Genomic DNA, 16,751 nt, shown 5'->3' on the forward strand with positions numbered 1-16,751 from the left:
CAGTATTTTTTCGTCGTCTTGAGCACGAAGCGGCCTCGAGAGAGGTGCCGTGCCGCAAAAAACCAAAATCTCCTTTTCACTAAAATGTTTTATAATGCAGATAGATAGATGGTGTAAAATATGGACCACCCATTAACGCTCTGACGACGACGCGGTGGCTGTCAACGTGCAACGAAAACACTTCAACTGGCAACAAAACAGCGCAGAAGAGCGCTTTGCCGCTCAAGGGTTGTTTTAATTGCTTTACAAAGTAGAACAACAATAACGTCGGGAACGGGAAAAACCTGCCGGTTAAGGCCGATATCACAATTCCACTACTATTTCTCCCTTGGCCCCTCTTATTATAAGTTTTTGAAATGTATTGTAACGGACCGTTCTTTTCCCGTCTGATGCAGCTGGGCTGGCTCAGCGGTCGGTAGGCTCGCTGCAACAATATTTGTATGTTGCCCCGACGACTCTCAGTCAGGCGACTGACGCGTTCGCTCTCACTCGACTCCCTTGGCTTTGCGGCCGAGGGTGCCTCACTCCTGGTGGGTTGCGCGTCAAGCGTGGCACCGTTGGTTCAAGGGATTGGGGTCTTTGGCTCTTGGCTTCACGCTCGAGTCCGCCTCTCAATCCTCACACAACGTGTTCGCTTTCTAACGCTCTTTTCCCTTTGCTTGGTCTCACTCTTGTCACTCACTGTGCACTTCACTCTTGCTAGCTCCGTTTGCTGACTGTCCCTTGTTCCTGGTCGCGGCCCTCCTCTTATAGGCTCGCTTCTGCGTCAGCGCCGCCGATGCCGCCTGGCGCTAACGGCACTTTCCGCCATGCGGTGCCATGATCCTCTGAAGTATAGTCTTAACTTTTACAGCCACGACCTGTGGATCTTCACCCGCCGCGAGCTAGAGCCAGTTGGGAATTACAACAGCGCAATCAACGAAAAAGCAACCGACACGTGGGGATTATTGCGCGTATATGCGGAATATGGTGTTGCTATGGGGTGGGATCACTTTTTTCCGACTTGTGTGTTGTTCTAAGATTCTTCCTTCTTCAATGCCGATCGCCGATCGGATCGCTACGAAGCTGTTGAAAAAGATAGAAAATCTGGAAATTTACAAAAAATCAATTCAGTTGGCGGCGGTGGATTCAAACCCAGGAGGCTGGTGCCTTAAACCAGCGCCTTAGACCGCTCGGCCACGCTACCATTTCCTAAGTAGCCGCCAAAGCCGCGACCGACTTAAATTTGTATAAATTCACGTGTGGCAAATATTTTCTATGCTGACGCGGCGTCTGACTTTTTGCTCCTTTCGGTGGCATTTTAATGAAACCGCAAATGCTGCTCTGTTGTTGCCGACTGGTTTCCCAGTCCTTGGAGCACCCTCTGGCCAACCGCAGACTTTGTTTTTGTTTTCCCTGTCGTACCGTGCAAAGATTTTTATTGAAATTTTCTAATTTCATTGCGGATGTTTTGTACCGTCGGAGTCTTCTCCTTTTTCTAGATACCCAAGTCCTGCTCCTGCGCCAGTGCCTGTGCCAGCTCCGGCTACGGTTCCCTGCCACCGGCTTCAGTTTATGGCTTGCAGCAGCAGGGCGTCCGTCCAACCGCCTGTCACGCATAAATTCGCATTTTCATTTGAATTTTAAACGCATTTCTAAGCTGACGCCGCTGTCTAAGCAAAAATGATGACAGTTTTGTAAATATAATAAACATTTTAATGCAGCAGCCAGAGAAGGCAAGAGCAGAAGGCTTACGCCAGAAATTGATTTCGATTGATTGACATTTTCTTTTTTCCCAAATGAGCCCATTTATATTTATATGGTAGCGTGGCGAGCGGTCTAAGGCGCTGGTTTAAGGCACCAGTCTCCTCGGAGGCGTGGGTTCGAATCCCACCGCTGCCAACTGAATTGATTTTTTGTAAATTTCCAGATTTTCTATCTTTTTCAACAGCTTCGTAGCGATCCGATCGGCGATCGGCATTGAAGAAGGAAGAATCTTAGAACAACACACAAGTCGGAAAAAAGTGATCCCACCCCATAGCAACACCATATTCCGCATATACGCGCAATAATCCCCACGTGTCGGTTGCTTTTTCGTTGATTGCGCTGTTGTAATTCCCAACTGGTTCTAGCTCGCGGCGGGTGAAGATCCACAGGTCGTGGCTGTAAAAGTTAAGACTATACTTCAGAGGATCATGGCACCGCATGGCGGAAAGTGCCGTTAGCGCCAGGCGGCATCGGCGGCGCTGACGCAGAAGCGAGCCTATAAGAGGAGGGCCGCGACCAGGAACAAGGGACAGTCAGCAAACGGAGCTAGCAAGAGTGAAGTGCACAGTGAGTGACAAGAGTGAGACCAAGCAAAGGGAAAAGAGCGTTAGAAAGCGAACACGTTGTGTGAGGATTGAGAGGCGGACTCGAGCGTGAAGCCAAGAGCCAAAGACCCCAATCCCTTGAACCAACGGTGCCACGCTTGACGCGCAACCCACCAGGAGTGAGGCACCCTCGGGCCGCAAAGCCAAGGGAGTCGAGTGAGAGCGAACGCGTCAGTCGCCTGACTGAGAGTCGTCGGGGCAACATACAAATATTGTTGCAGCGAGCCTACCGACCGCTGAGCCAGCCCAGCTGCATCAGACGGGAAAAGAACGGTCCGTTACAATACATTTCAAAAAACTTATAATAAGAGGGGCCAAGGGAGAAATAGTAGTGGAATTGTGAAATCGGCCTTAACCGGCAGGTTTTTCCCGTTCCCGATGTTATTGTTGTTCTACTTTGCAAAGCAATTAAAAACAACCCTTGAGCGGCAAAGCGCTCTTCTGCGCTGTTTGTTGCCAGTTGAAGTGTTTTCGTTGCACGTTGACGCCACCGCGTCGTCGTCAGAGCGTTAATGGGTGGTCCATATTTTACACCATCTATCTATCTGCATTATAAAACATTTTAGTGAAAAGGAGATTTTGGTTTTTTGCGGCACGGCACCTCTCTCGAGGCCGCTTCGTGCTCAAGACGACGAAAAAATACTGAAAATGTAGTAATAAAATGTTTGCTAATGGGCGGAGGAAGTGTAGTGCTTCCATAAATTACTTAACGCTGCATATGAATGACCCTTGAGCGAGGGCGTGATTATACCCGATACTCAAAATGAGTATTAGGGTATATTAGATTTGTGGTAAAAGTGGATGTGTGTAACGTCCAGAAGAAATCGTTTCCGACCCCATAAAGTAATATATATTCTTGATCAGATTCAATAGCCGAGTCGATTGAGCCATTTCTGTCTGTCCGTCTGTCCGTCTGTCCGTCCGTCCGTCTGGCCGTCTGTCCGTCCAAAATTCTGTGATATGTCACTGCTACAAAATATTTCAAAACTTCGCCCCGCCCACTTCCGCCCACTTCCACAAAGAAGGAAAATCTGTGGCATCCACATTTTTAAAGATACGATAAAACCAAAAAACGCAGAATCGTAGAGGATGACTATATGTTCTAGAGTGTAAAATCTCAACCAGATTGTATAATTATTATAGCCAGAATCAAGAAAACAATTTCATTCTTTCTCGCTCTGTCTCTCTCTAACACACAGGTTTCATGGTCGGCTTTGCCAATTGCAAAATATGAGTTCAAGGATCTCAGAACCTATAAGAGCCAGAGCAACCAAATTTGGTACCCACACTCCTGTGATATCGGACCTTGACCGATTTGTGTCCAAATTTCGCCACACCCCCTTCCGCCCCCGCAAAGGACGAAAATCTGGGGCATCTACAATATTGCACATTCGAGAAAACTAAAAACGCAGAATCATAGATAACGACCATATCTATCAGATTGCTGAATCTGGACCAGATCAGATAATTTTTATAGCCAAAAGGAACAAATCAATTTGCACTGGCTACGCATCGCCCGACGTCACGCTCAGACTGATTTTCTGTCTCTCTCGCACGCACTCTTTGTCGTGTCGTTTAATATTAGCAGCGTCTGCCGGAGGAAAGCCATACTGAATTAGTATCGGGTCCGCGGATGACGGGATCGGGCCGGCAGTGGCCCAGCGCATGACCAAATATGGTCATGAGATCACGCCACCAGCCAGGTCCCGTTGGAAAGCGACAAGGAATGAAGGAACGCCGATGGAAAAATACGGGCACCGCATGGCGGAAAGTGCCGTTAGCGCCAGGCGGCATCGGCGGCGCTGACGCAGAAGCGAGCCTATAAGAGGAGGGCCGCGACCAGGAACAAGGGACAGTCAGCAAACGGAGCTAGCAAGAGTGAAGTGCACAGTGAGTGACAAGAGTGAGACCAAGCAAAGGGAAAAGATCGTTAGAAAGCGAACACGTTGCGTGAGGATTTAGAGGCGGACTCGAGCGTGAAGCCAAGAGCCAAAGACCCCAATCCCTTGAACCAACGGTGCCACGCTTGACGCGCAACCCACCAGGAGTGAGGCATCCTCGGGCCGCAAAGCCAAGGGAGTCGAGTGAGAGCGAACGCGTCAGCCGCCTGACTGAGAGGCGGATTTGGGCCACGTGCCAAGAATCGCTAGCCCCAGTCAGTAGAGCCGGCGGTGCCACGCTCGGCGACGCCGTGGGGGGCCCAGGGAGCGCCACGCTCATCGAACCACAGAGGAGAACCACGAGGAGGACCCGCACCGGAGTCGGAATAGAGTAAGATAGACTTAAGATACCAATAAAGCATACTAGCATACCAGTACAAGACCCAACCCGTGCCTTCTTACTTGTCGTCGGGGCAACATACAAATATTGTTGCAGCGAGCCTACCGACCGCTGAGCCAGCCCAGCTGCATCAGACGGGAAAAGAACGGTCCGTTACAACTGGCGCCCAACGTGGGGCCTCTCGACAAGCAAAATACAAAGTGCATTTGGGAAGGGCGGTATTGAGTTTGGTATCGCGAGGGCACAAAAATGAGGAGCCGACGATGGGTTCATTCATTGAGGAAAGAGGACTTGGTCCAGTGCGCGCGGGCGTGCGGTCTTCGATTGGAAGGCACGCTGACCAAGATGCGCCGAATCTTCAAGGAGTGGATAGAGAAACACGGAGAGGAACCGGAGTATGCGGACGCGCTCGAGGCCTGGGAGATGAAAGCGGGAGGAGCCGTGACCGCGGCCCAAATGGAGGACGGGCGGATCCATACGAGCGCCTGACGCTGCCGGCGAGTGCGGAGCAAGTAACGCTGTGGAGACGGCCGTCCGAGACCCCAGAGGAGCTCATCGCGAGCCTGGCGGTCCCGGTGAAAAGCCGGTCGCCTAGCCGACCGCGGGCAGAGAGTGGGGAGAGGCCAACCAGGCCAGCACAGCCGGAGCAAGGGGGCGCGAGAAACCCACAGGGATTGGAAGAAGGGAGAGCAGGGGAGGATCGTCGACGGGGACTAGATGAACAAACCACGAGACCGCCCAGTTCGAGTTTTGCCCACGTCGCCAAGCAGGTCAGGGAGTGGTCGTTTCGGTTCGACGGAACGGCGAAACCACTCGAGTTCCTGGAACAGATCGAGTGGTCAGCCGACATGTACGGGTTGGAGTTGAATCTAATTCCGCGAGCCATGCCTGAGCTGCTAAAGGGTCGGGCGCTCATGTGGTTTGTAGCCAACAACAGGCAGTGGCAGACATGGGACGCATTTGCGCGTAGCTTCCAAGCATACTTCCTGCCGAGGGGTATTTTGAAAAATTACTCCAGGAGGTGAGGTTGAGGAAGCAAAGATGGGGAGAGCCATTCAAGGACTACATGGTGGAGATGCAGACCCTTATGCGGCCACTAAAATGCACGCCCGAAGAGCAGTTGGAGCTCATTAGAGACAACAGCATGCCCGATCTGAGGGTGTTCATCCGGCCACATAGGTGCAGAGACCTGGATCACATGATGACGCTGGCCGACGAGTTTGAGGCTCTGGAGAGGGACCGGCTGGAGTTCCAACGGAGTGTCCGGCGAATAAGGCAAAAGCAAAACAATCCGTTCGCTCGTCCGGCAGTAACGGAGATATGTCGCCGCTGCCAGGGCGACACGACAGCCAGCTCTGATTCGACAAGGGAAAAAAGGCCGTCCCAACGCGGCGGGACGACCAAGCGAACACGAACATAGAGGCTGGGTTCGTGAAAAACCCAGCCCAGGCGTGTCGACGATGTGGAAGTGACCGCCATTGGGCACAAGCATGCGATGGCCGACCTATAACATTCTGCTGGAGGTGCGGCAAGGTAGGAGCCCCGACATGGCAGTGCTGCCAGAAAGCGGGAAACGCCCCGCGACCCAAGCCGCGGAGGCCGTGCAGGGTCGCAAGACGAAGCCCCCCAAAGCTCATAGGAGAACTCACGGAGGAGGATGTCCAGCTGTCGGCGGTAGTGAGGATCGCGGGCAGCAACTGGAAAGCAACGGTCGATACCGGGCGACAAGCAGTTTTATCAGCTGCGAGGCGGCGAGTAGACTGGGGGAAGAGGGGCGACAGAAAGAGACGTGGAAGCTGGTGCGGCTGGCTGACGGACGCAGCCGGGAAATCAATTCCCAGATCGAGGTGGAGCTGGCCTTCGGGGACAAGATCGTTACAATCCCGCTTCTCGTGTTGCCCGGAGTAATAGATGAGCTGGTTCTGGATGGGATTTCCTCGCCGCGGTCGGAGCAGAGGTGACCTGTGCGGGACACAGGATTGTGATCCCGGCGAGAGGCCACCGCCAGGGCGGTTGGAGGAGAAGCTGTCAGTGGCGGTGGTAGCGAACACGGGAAGGTCTGTCGAGCCCGCATCCGACGGAACGCGAGCGGAGGAGGATCGGTTGAAAACTTCCTGGCAAAGGAGTTGGAGGAGTTCCGAGAACTGAATGATCTCTATGAGCGACGCGCAGCCGGTCAAACAGCGCTACTATCCCAAAAATCCCAAGATGCAAGCCGAAATCAACCAACAGGTTGACGAACTGCTGGAAAGAGGGTGTATTGAGCCCTCGAAGAGCCCGTACAGTTCACCCATCGTGATGGTCAAAAAGAAGACGGGAAAGTGGAGATTATGCGTGGACTTCAGACAGATAAACGCGAAGTCCATCAAGGATGCGTACCCCATGCCAAGAATAGACTACATTTTGGACCAGCTCAGGGAGGCACGGTTCATCAGTAGCTTGGACTTAAAGGACGGATATTGGCAGATACCACTGGAGGAAGCAGTAGGAAGTTCACCGCGTTCACGGTGCCCGGCAAAGGGCTGTTCCAGTGGAAGGTGATGCCATTCGGACTCCACTCAGCCTCGGCTACGTTTCAGAGGGCATTGGACCAGGTGATAGGCCCCGAGATGATGCCACACGCGTTCGCGTACCAAGACGACATCATTGTCATCGGCCGTACCGAGGAGGAGCACAAGCGCAACCTCGAAGAAGTTTTTCGACGGTTGAAGAACGCCAACTTGCGCCTAAATGTGGACAAGTGTCAATTTTTTAGAAGGAGCTACGATACCTGGGGCATTTGGTAACGGGAGACGGAATCTGCACCGATCCCGAGAAAGTGGCGGCCATTAAGAGTTGCAGCCGCCAGCGAGTGTCAAAGAGCTACGACAATACTTGGGCGTGGCCTCCTGGTACCGGCGTTTCGTAAAGGGATTCGCCACGTTGGTGCAGCCCCTCAGCACTTTGCTGAAGAAGAAGGCCAAGTGGGAATGGTCAACGGAACAGCAACAAGCGTTCGAGGACGTAAAAAGTCGGCTGACAGCAGATCCGGTGTTGGCATGCCCAGATTTCTCAAAGAAATTCGTGCTTTCAGACGGACGCCAGCGACTACGGACTGGGGCGATCCTGACGCAAGAGACGGAGAAGGGCGAGAGGATCATCTCATACGCAGTAGGACTCTGAATAGCGCAGAAAAAGAACTATTCGGCGACTGAAATGAGTGTCTGGCCATTGTATGGGCTATAAGAAAGCTAAAGCCCTATCTGGAGGGATACCATTTCAAGGTGGTCACGGATCACATGGCGTTGAAATGGTTGAACAGCATCGAGAGTCCAACAGGGAGGATCGCCAGGTGGGCGCTGGAGCTACAACAATACGACTTCGAAGTGGCATATAGGAAAGGGCAGCTGAACGTAGTGGCGGATGCACTGTCCCGACAGCCATTGGCGAGCGATGCCTGAGAACCACCGAGGAGGAAGCAGAAAAGGGACACGAACCGGAGGCAGAGTGCGGATGGATTCAAAAGGTCAAAGAGAGGATGAGGACGGAACCGAGGAAATATCCGGATTACGTCGAGGAAGCAGGCGGATATACGGCACATCCCGCCACCGGGCTGGAGAAGAGGAGATAGCATCATGGAAGTTATGCGTACCGAAGGATCTAAGAGAGAGAGTTATAAGAGAGAATCACGACTCGCCGGAGGCGGGGCACGCGGGCGGCAGAAGGACGATGGCCCGAGTAGCCGCCCGATACTACTGGCCGGGGATGCACCGAGATGTGAGGACATACGTGAGAAAGTGTGAAAACTGCATACGCTACACACCAAGTCAACTGCAGACGGCGGGGAAAATGCTGACACAAGTGCCAGAAGAGCCGGGGGCAACGGTGTGTGCCGACTTCGTGGCCCTCTGCCCAGGTCAAAGCATGGGAATGCCATGTTATTGGTGATGGTGGATCGGTTCTCGAAATGGACCGAGTTGGTCCCCTTGAGAAAGGCCACTGCGGAAGCACTAACGAAAGCGTTCCGAGAGCGCATCGTGTCCCGGTTTGGCGTGCCGAAGGTGGTGATCACAGATAATGGCGTCCAGTTCACCAGTAGAGCTTTTAAGAGTTTTTGGAGCAGATGGGTGTACGGCATCAGTTCACGGCCCCGTACACGCCGCAGGAGAACCCGACGGAGCGAACTAATCGGACAGTGAAAACTATGAATAGCTCAGTTCACCGAAGGGAACCAGAGGAACTGGATGAGAAATGGCCAGAGATAATGTTGGCCGTAAGTTCAGGGTGTCCGAATCCACCGGGTACTCGCCGGCATTCGTGGTCCCAGGGAGAGAGCCGAGGCTACCAAAGGCTCTATACGATGACGAAGCGCTTGGCACAGGACAGGGCACGCACACTCCGGACGAGAACGCGGCCAAGTTGAGAGAGGTGTTTCAACTGGTGAGCGGAATCTCGAAAGAGCGGCGCAGGACCAGGCGAGGTATTATAACCTGAGGAGGAGAGCGTGGAAACCCACGATTGGAGACAAGGTATGGGCCAAGCAACACCATCTATCCAACGCGGCCGAAGGGTTTGCGGCAAAACTGCCCCGAAAATGACGGGCCCTACACCATAATGGATTTCGTGTCCCCGGTCATTTGTAACTTAAAGAAGGACAGCGAGAAACGGACGCGGACCGCGCATATAGGGACCTGAATCCACAACCCGGGGAAGGAACCCCCAAAACAGGCCCGGAGCCGAAGCGTAGACGACGCACAAGGAGGGGCAACGGCGAGGCATACGGAAAAGGGTGGACGAGCACGGAAGACAGAGACTAACGGCAGGGGCAGAAAGGAGAGTCCCAGCTGGATGCCACGCAGGACAAGGTCGTACGAGTTACTCTTACAACTAAGGTTCAATAAAACTAAGAACCACGCGTGTCACGCAGGACATGAATCGCCCACAAGGGAGGAGCGGGTGGCCCAACTTGATGCCACGCAGGACAAGGCCGTACAGGATGCTCTTACAACTAAGGTTCAGTAAAACGGAGCAGCAGACGGCGGCCGGCGGACCAATAAAGCTGGACCTACAAGAAAAAAAAAGAAGGATTAGCTCGTCAGCCAATTGGAACTGATCAAAGGCAAAGAAGGTAGAAGATACCCGGTTACCACTATCCCAGGGGGGGCGGGTTGCGTGGTGCGTCGACGGACGAGGGGCGCCCGAGAAGGGGTTCCGAGATGAGCAGAAGTTCGGGTCCGGGTCCAGGGCATCGAAGCCAGCTGCTAACGTCGGGATGGCGGGACAAAAGCGGATGCCGCCCGTGCGCGGTCTACCGGCTGGGGAATCGGATGATCCCTGGTCCGAGGCGCTGCACGGGGTGACATCCGCGTCTAAGCCGATCCAGAGACGGCGGAGCTGGCCACGGGGGCGGGCCGATGTTTGGCAGCACGGGCGAAAGGTCGGAGGACCTATTGGTCACGGCTGGGAGATAGGTCAGCACACTGGACTGGAACCCAAGGACGGGCTGGAAGAAAGGCAAGGTGAGATGAGGAACCCAAGAACTCGGGAGGCTTACCAGATCCAAGGCGGAGCCGGACAACACGTCGCCAGACCTGGAAGTAGAAAGGGCCAAATAAAAAAAAAAAAGGGAAAAGGAAAAAAAGTGGGAACCGGAGGAAAGCTAACAAAATTAGGGGCACCCTAGGGTTAACGCGGCGAGAGGCGCGGATAACTTTCAAAACGGAGCGAGCGAGAGAGCCACTGGAAAGCAAGAGAGAGCCGTCCCACGGGCCCATGCAAGCACCGTTACAGGGAACGGTGAACACCGGCACGAGCCCTTATAAAGGGGGAGCAGCGCTCGATCAGGTCTTTTCAAAAAGTTGACCACGTGGAAAAAAGAAAAAGTTTAAGATGCAGCAGCATTTTAATAAGGTACATAGCGGAGCAGCGAAAATGGATTCGCGCGGGTATCAGGCTATGGTGATACACAAAGTCTGCGGCAGGCGTACCAGGTCGAGCGCGAGGAGCAAAGATCGAGTAGGAAGGAGTAGGTCCCCGGAGCTACAATTGTTGGCCTCACCGCTAGTGTCAACCGCGGATCCATGGACCGACGGTGTCCCCCATGGTATTGCCGGGTACACCGAGGCGGAAAGTGACCTAGAATTGGTGAGCTGGGAGCCGGCGCCACGGAGAGAACGCGCACGCGAGGCGAAGCGCGAGGAGCCCGGACCAGCAGACGCGAGGAGCCCCACACCAAGCGCGAGGAGCCCCGGACCAGCAGTAGCAAGGAGCCCGCACCAGCAAGCGCGAGGTGCCCCGCACCAGCAAGCGCGAGAGCCCACACCGGCAAGCGCGAGGAGCACCGGACCAGCAGACGCAAGGAGTCCCGCACCGCAAGCGCGAGGACCCCGGACCAGCAGCGCGAGGAGCCCCGGACCAGCAGGCACGAAGAGCCCCGCACCGACAAGCGCGAGAAGCCCCACCCCAGTAAGCGCGAGGAGCGGCCTGAGGGAGGAAGGAGGGGCGCACGGAGACGCGGAAGAGGAGCCAGTGAGCGGGCCTCGAAGCTGGCGTCCACGCGTTCGACGCGTACGGCCAAGGAAGAGGAGTCGTCGGCACGCACAAGGGGGAGGTCGACGGCGCGGCGAGGGGATCAGCGGCCGACAGACCCACAGGTCGAGGAGCCGCTGCCATCGGGCCGTTCGTCTCGCAGGAGGTTGCGCTCCGCGGTGGCGAGACGGCATGATGTGGCACGTGCAAACGCTGCACATATCGTGGGCCTCTGGGCCGCGCCCCAGCAGCCCGGGCAAGAAGCGAGGAGCTCGACTGTGGGAGGAGGCACCACGCGCCAGTGACGAGCGGGACCCGAGGCGGCGGGCACGGCCACAGGAGTCGACAGGCCCAGCTGTGGCACCCACCGCCGAAGAGGTGCCCGAGGAGGCGCCGGGAGGACGGCAGAGGTCGAGACGGAGGCACGACGAACACGCCAACATCACTGACGGCGGAGGCCCAGCGGCGGCGCCCGAAGCCGAGGTGGCGGCCGACGGCGAAGCGGATGACGGCGCAAGAGCAACGGCGGAAGCGAAGAAGGACGAGGCGCGGAACAACGCTCACCTTAACCATGGGAGAGAGGTCCTTGGCGATGGCCGGAACCCGGCCAGGGCGAGCGTCCGAAGCTGGGCCGACAGGCGTCGTGCCCAGGGGAGCGGGCGAGGCGCGCCGGCCGAGCTCCAGCGCCAGGCATCGTGGCCCCAGACGAGGTCGGCGGACAACTCACGGTGGCGGGCCGTCAACCGCGAGGAGTGGCCAGCCGTCGTCACGCGCTCTCTCGCGCGGATAAAGCCAACCGCAAGGAAGGTGAAGCGTCTGGTCAACGACGGGGGCGTCCGGTACCGGCTATTGGTGTCCACCGACCGGCAGGAGGTATTCCGGCTAGTTATTGAGGAGAAAAGAAGAGTAGAGAAGAAGAATGGAGAAGAAGAAACTGAAAACAAGAAAAAGTAAAAAAGGAAAAAAAAAACCAAAAAAAAAGGGGTGTTTTAAAAAAAAAACATGTCTTACCTTGCAGCAGTGGAACAGCGGGGAATCGGGGAGCTTGAATGAAGGCGGCGGAAGGCGTCAAAGCGGGAGGAAAACTTACCGAAGCATCCAGAGGGCCGGCGGAAAGCAGGCGGCCCAGCGAAGGGTAGTAGGAAAAACCAGACGCGCACAAGGTAAACAAAGAAAACACCCGGCATCGCGAGAAAATGGTACGTTTCCAGTCCATTGACGAATTCGCGATCCGGAAGTAGAATACGCACGCTGCGACATATCGAGTAGAGCACAGAAACGACCCTACGCTGTTTCGAGTGGAGCGTAAGGGCAACGCTGTGTCATATCGAGTAGGTCAGAATAGCGACCGTACTATACCGGGCGGGGCAAAGGGAAAAAGCTCCTATGCGAACTATCGGTAAGGGGGAATCGAATCGATCGCGCTCATCGGAGAGGTACGGCAACACCGCAAGCGTGAAGCCGAAAGAGGGCGCCAGGGGGCACCCGGGTCGAGAACAAAAGCACGCGCACCGGTCGCGCGGGCTTTTTGAAGCATCCCAAACCTGGACGCGGAAAACCGGGTTTTCGACAATAAAAGAAAGGGGAAGTGTGAGGAAAGGTATTCCCACACGTAGGGGGCAGTGCAGGGTTAAGCGCTAACGGCCGTTATCCGGGGATATCCGGAGGCGGCGAATTCCCGAGGAGAGCTCTCCCGGGGACCCAAGATGAGAGGGGGAGGACCCCTGGAGAGAGAGCCGCGGGATGACGGGATCGGGCCGGCAGTGGCCCAGCGCATGACCAAATATGGTCATGAGATCACGCCACCAGCCAGGTCCACCAGCCGTTCCAATGAAGGAACGCCGATGGAAAAATACGGGCACCGCATGGCGGAAAGTGCCGTTAGCGCCAGGCGGCATCGGCGGCGCTGACGCAGAAGCGAGCCTATAAGAGGAGGGCCGCGACCAGGAACAAGGGACAGTCAGCAAACGGAGCTAGCAAGAGTGAAGTGCACAGTGAGTGACAAGAGTGAGACCAAGCAAAGGGAAAAGATCGTTAGAAAGCGAACACGTTGCGTGAGGATTTAGAGGCGGACTCGAGCGTGAAGCCAAGAGCCAAAGACCCCAATCCTTGAACCAACGGTGCCACGCTTGACGCGCAACCCACCAGGAGTGAGGCATCCTCGGGCCGCAAAGCAAGGGAGTCGAGTGAGAGCGAACGCGTCAGGCGCCTGACTGAGAGGCGGATTTGGGCACGTGCCAATAATCGCTAGCCCCAGTCAGTAGAGCCGGCGGTGCCACGCTCGGCGACGCCGTGGGGCCCAGGGAGCGCCACGCTCATCGAACCACAGAGGAGAACCACGAGGAGGACCCGCACCGGAGTCGGAATAGAGTAAGATAGACTTAAGATACCAATAAAGCATACTAGCATACCAGTACAACACCCAACCCGTGCCTTCTTACTTGTCGTCGGGGCAACATACAAATATTGTTGCAGCGAGCCTACCGACCGCTGAGCCAGCCCAGCTGCATCAGACGGGAAAAGAACGGTCCGTTACAATACATTTCAAAAACTATAATAAGGGGCCAAGGAGAAATAGTAGTGGAATTGTGATATCGGCCTTAACCGCAGGTTTTTCCCGTTCCCGATGTTATTGTTTGTTCTACTTTGCAAAGCAATTAAAACAACCCTTGAGCGGCAAAGCGCTCTTCTGCGCTGTTTGTTGCCAGTTGAAGTGTTTTCGTTGCACGTTGACGCCACCGCGTCGTCGTCAGAGCGTTAATGGGTGGTCCATATTTTACACCATCTATCTATCTGCATTATAAACATTTTAGTGAAAAGGAGATTTTGGTTTTTTTGCGGCACGGCAACCTCTCTCGAGGCCGCTTCGTGCTCAAGACGAACGAAAAATACTGAAAATGTAGTAATAAAATGTTTGCTAATGGCGGAGGAAGTGTAGTGCTTCCATAAATTACTTAACGCTGCATATGAATGACCCTTGAGCGAGGGCGTGATTATACCCGATACTCAAATGAGTATTAGGGTATATTAGATTTGTGGTAAAAGTGGATGTGTGTAACGTCCAGAAGAAATCGTTTCCGACCCATAAAGTAATATATATTCTTGATCAGCTTCAATAGCCGAGTCGATTGAACCATGTCTGTCTGTCCGTTCTGTCCGTCCGTCCGTCTGGCCGTCTGTCCGTCCAAAATTCTGTGATATGTCACTGCTACAAAAATATTTCAAAACTTCGCCCGCCCACTTCCGCCCCCACAAAGGCCGAAAATCTGTGGCATCCAAAATTTTAACGATATGAGAAAACCAAAAACGCAGAATCGTAGAGAATGACCATATTTTTAGACTACAGAATCTGATTTGGATCGTATTATTATTAGAGCCAGCATCATGAAACAATTTCATTTTTTCTCGCCCTGTCTCTCTCTAACACACGTAGTATAGCCGGCTTTGCTTAGAGTAAAACATTAGCGCCTGGATCTCAGAGACTATAAAAGGTAGAGCAACCAAATTGGTATCCATACTCCTAATATATCGGACCGAGACGAGTTTGTTTCCGCCCCGCAAATGATGAAAATCTGGGGATATTCTTAATCTCAGAAGACTATTAAGGCTAGAGTAACCAAATTTGGTATCCGCACTTCTGTTAGATCTCACTATAAAACGTGTATCTCAAAATTTCGCCCCAACCCCCTTCCGCGCCACACAAAGGACGAAAATCTGTTGGCATCCACAATATTGCACATTCGGAGAAAACTAAAAACGCAGAATCATAGATAATGACCATATCTATCAGATTGCGAATCTGATCAGATCAGATCATTTTTATAGCCAATAGGAAACAAATCAATTTGCAGTGGCTACGCAGCACCCGACGTCACGCTCAGACTGATTTTCTGTCTCTCTCGCACTCACTCTTTGTCGTGTCGTTCAATATTAGCGGCGTCTGCCGGAGGAGAGCCATACTGACTAAGTATCGGGTTTAACTGTAGAGTTGCGGTGTCCGCAGCAACTCACAACGTTCCCCCTCGTTTTTATACCCGATACTCAAAATGAGTATTGGGGTATATTAGATTTGTGGTAAAAGTGGATGTGTGTAACGTCCAGAAGGAATCGTTTCAACCCATAAAGTATATATATGCTTGATCAGCATCAATAGCCGAGTCAATTGAGCAATGTCTGTCTGTCCGTCTGTCCGTCTGTCCGTCGTCCGTCTGTCCGTCCCCTTCAGCGCCTAGTGCTCAAAGACTATAAAAGATAGAGCAAACGATGTTTTGTATCCAGACTTCTGTGATATGTCACTGCTACAAAAATATTTCAAAACTTCGCCCCGCCCACTTCCGCCCCCACAAAGGACGAAAATCTGTGCATCCACATTTTTAAAGATACGATAAAGCCAAAAACGCAGAATCGTAGAGGATGACTATATCTTCTAGAGTGCAAAATGTGAACCAGATCGTATAATAATTATAGCCAGAATCCAGAAAACCAATTTCATTCTTTCTCGCTCTGTCTCTCTCTAACACACAGGTTTCATGGTCGGCTTTGCCAATTGCAAAATATGAGTTCAAGATCTCAGAACCTATAAGAGCCAGAGCAACCAAATTGGTACCACACTCCTGTGATATCAGACTTGGCCGTTTTGTGACCAAATTTCGCCACACCCCTTCCGCCCCACAAAGGACGAAAATCTGTTGCATCCACAATATTGCAGATTCGAGAAAACTAAAAACGCGGAATCATAGATAATGCCCATATCTATCAGACTGCTGAATCTGGATCAGATCGGATTATTTTTATACCCAAAAGGAACAAATCAATTTGCACTGGCTACGCAGCGCCCGACGACACGCTCAGACTGATTTTCTGTCTCTCTCGCACGCACTCTTTGTCGTGTCGTTTAATATTAGCGGCGTCTGCCGGAGGAGAGCCATACTGACTTAGTATCGGGTATAACCGTAGAGTTTGCGGTGTCCGCAGCAACTCACAACGTTCCCCCTCGTTAATATTGAGTTTAAGGATTTAACAGTCATTTTGTTCATAAGCTTGGTCTTAACGATATTAATTTGACTGATTACACGTTCAATGGCAGCATTTGACCACGGTAGACTTAAAATTTCAATGGCAAATAAAGCGATTTCTTCAAGGAGGTTTGTTTTTTCCAGCATCTTTTATAAGTCAGTACTTCTGACCAAAGCTTATAGAGTCATCTGTACTTTGCCAAGGGACTAAGTGAATTTTGCCATATTGGGCAAGAATTCCATCTATATTGCTATAGTTGAAGTGTTCCAAAACTTGCAGTTTTTTCCAATGTCTCAAAAATTATCTGGAAGTTCTGAAATTAAACAGCAGATTATTATTTAATTTTTATATAAAATCCTATTGAAGTTAGATAATAAGCTCCTTTATAAAATCCTTGAACCTCAATTTTACACAATTACACATTTCACACGATCGCCAAGTTTCTGTGTAGGTAGTGACCGAAACTTTTCAAACGAAAATATACCCTAAATGAATTCTAAAATACATGATACACCATAATATTGTACAACAATATACTTTTTGTTCGATTTGCTAAAAATATATGTAGGATATAAAAAGGCAAACATAAACAGAGTG

At 52.7% G+C, this 16,751-nt stretch overlaps 1 non-coding gene across 1 annotated transcript; it reads left to right on the forward strand.

The window, feature by feature from the left end:
• Positions 1 to 1,800: 1,800 nt before the first annotated feature.
• Trnal-aag lies at positions 1,801 to 1,881 on the forward strand. The gene has a single exon. It is a non-coding gene; the product is annotated as a tRNA-Leu (tRNA).
• Positions 1,882 to 16,751: the final 14,870 nt, after the last annotated feature.

Source organism: Drosophila miranda, assembly GCF_003369915.1.
Source record: "Drosophila miranda strain MSH22 chromosome Y unlocalized genomic scaffold, D.miranda_PacBio2.1 Contig_Y2_pilon, whole genome shotgun sequence".
Classification (NCBI taxonomy): Eukaryota; Metazoa; Arthropoda; class Insecta; order Diptera; family Drosophilidae; genus Drosophila; species Drosophila miranda.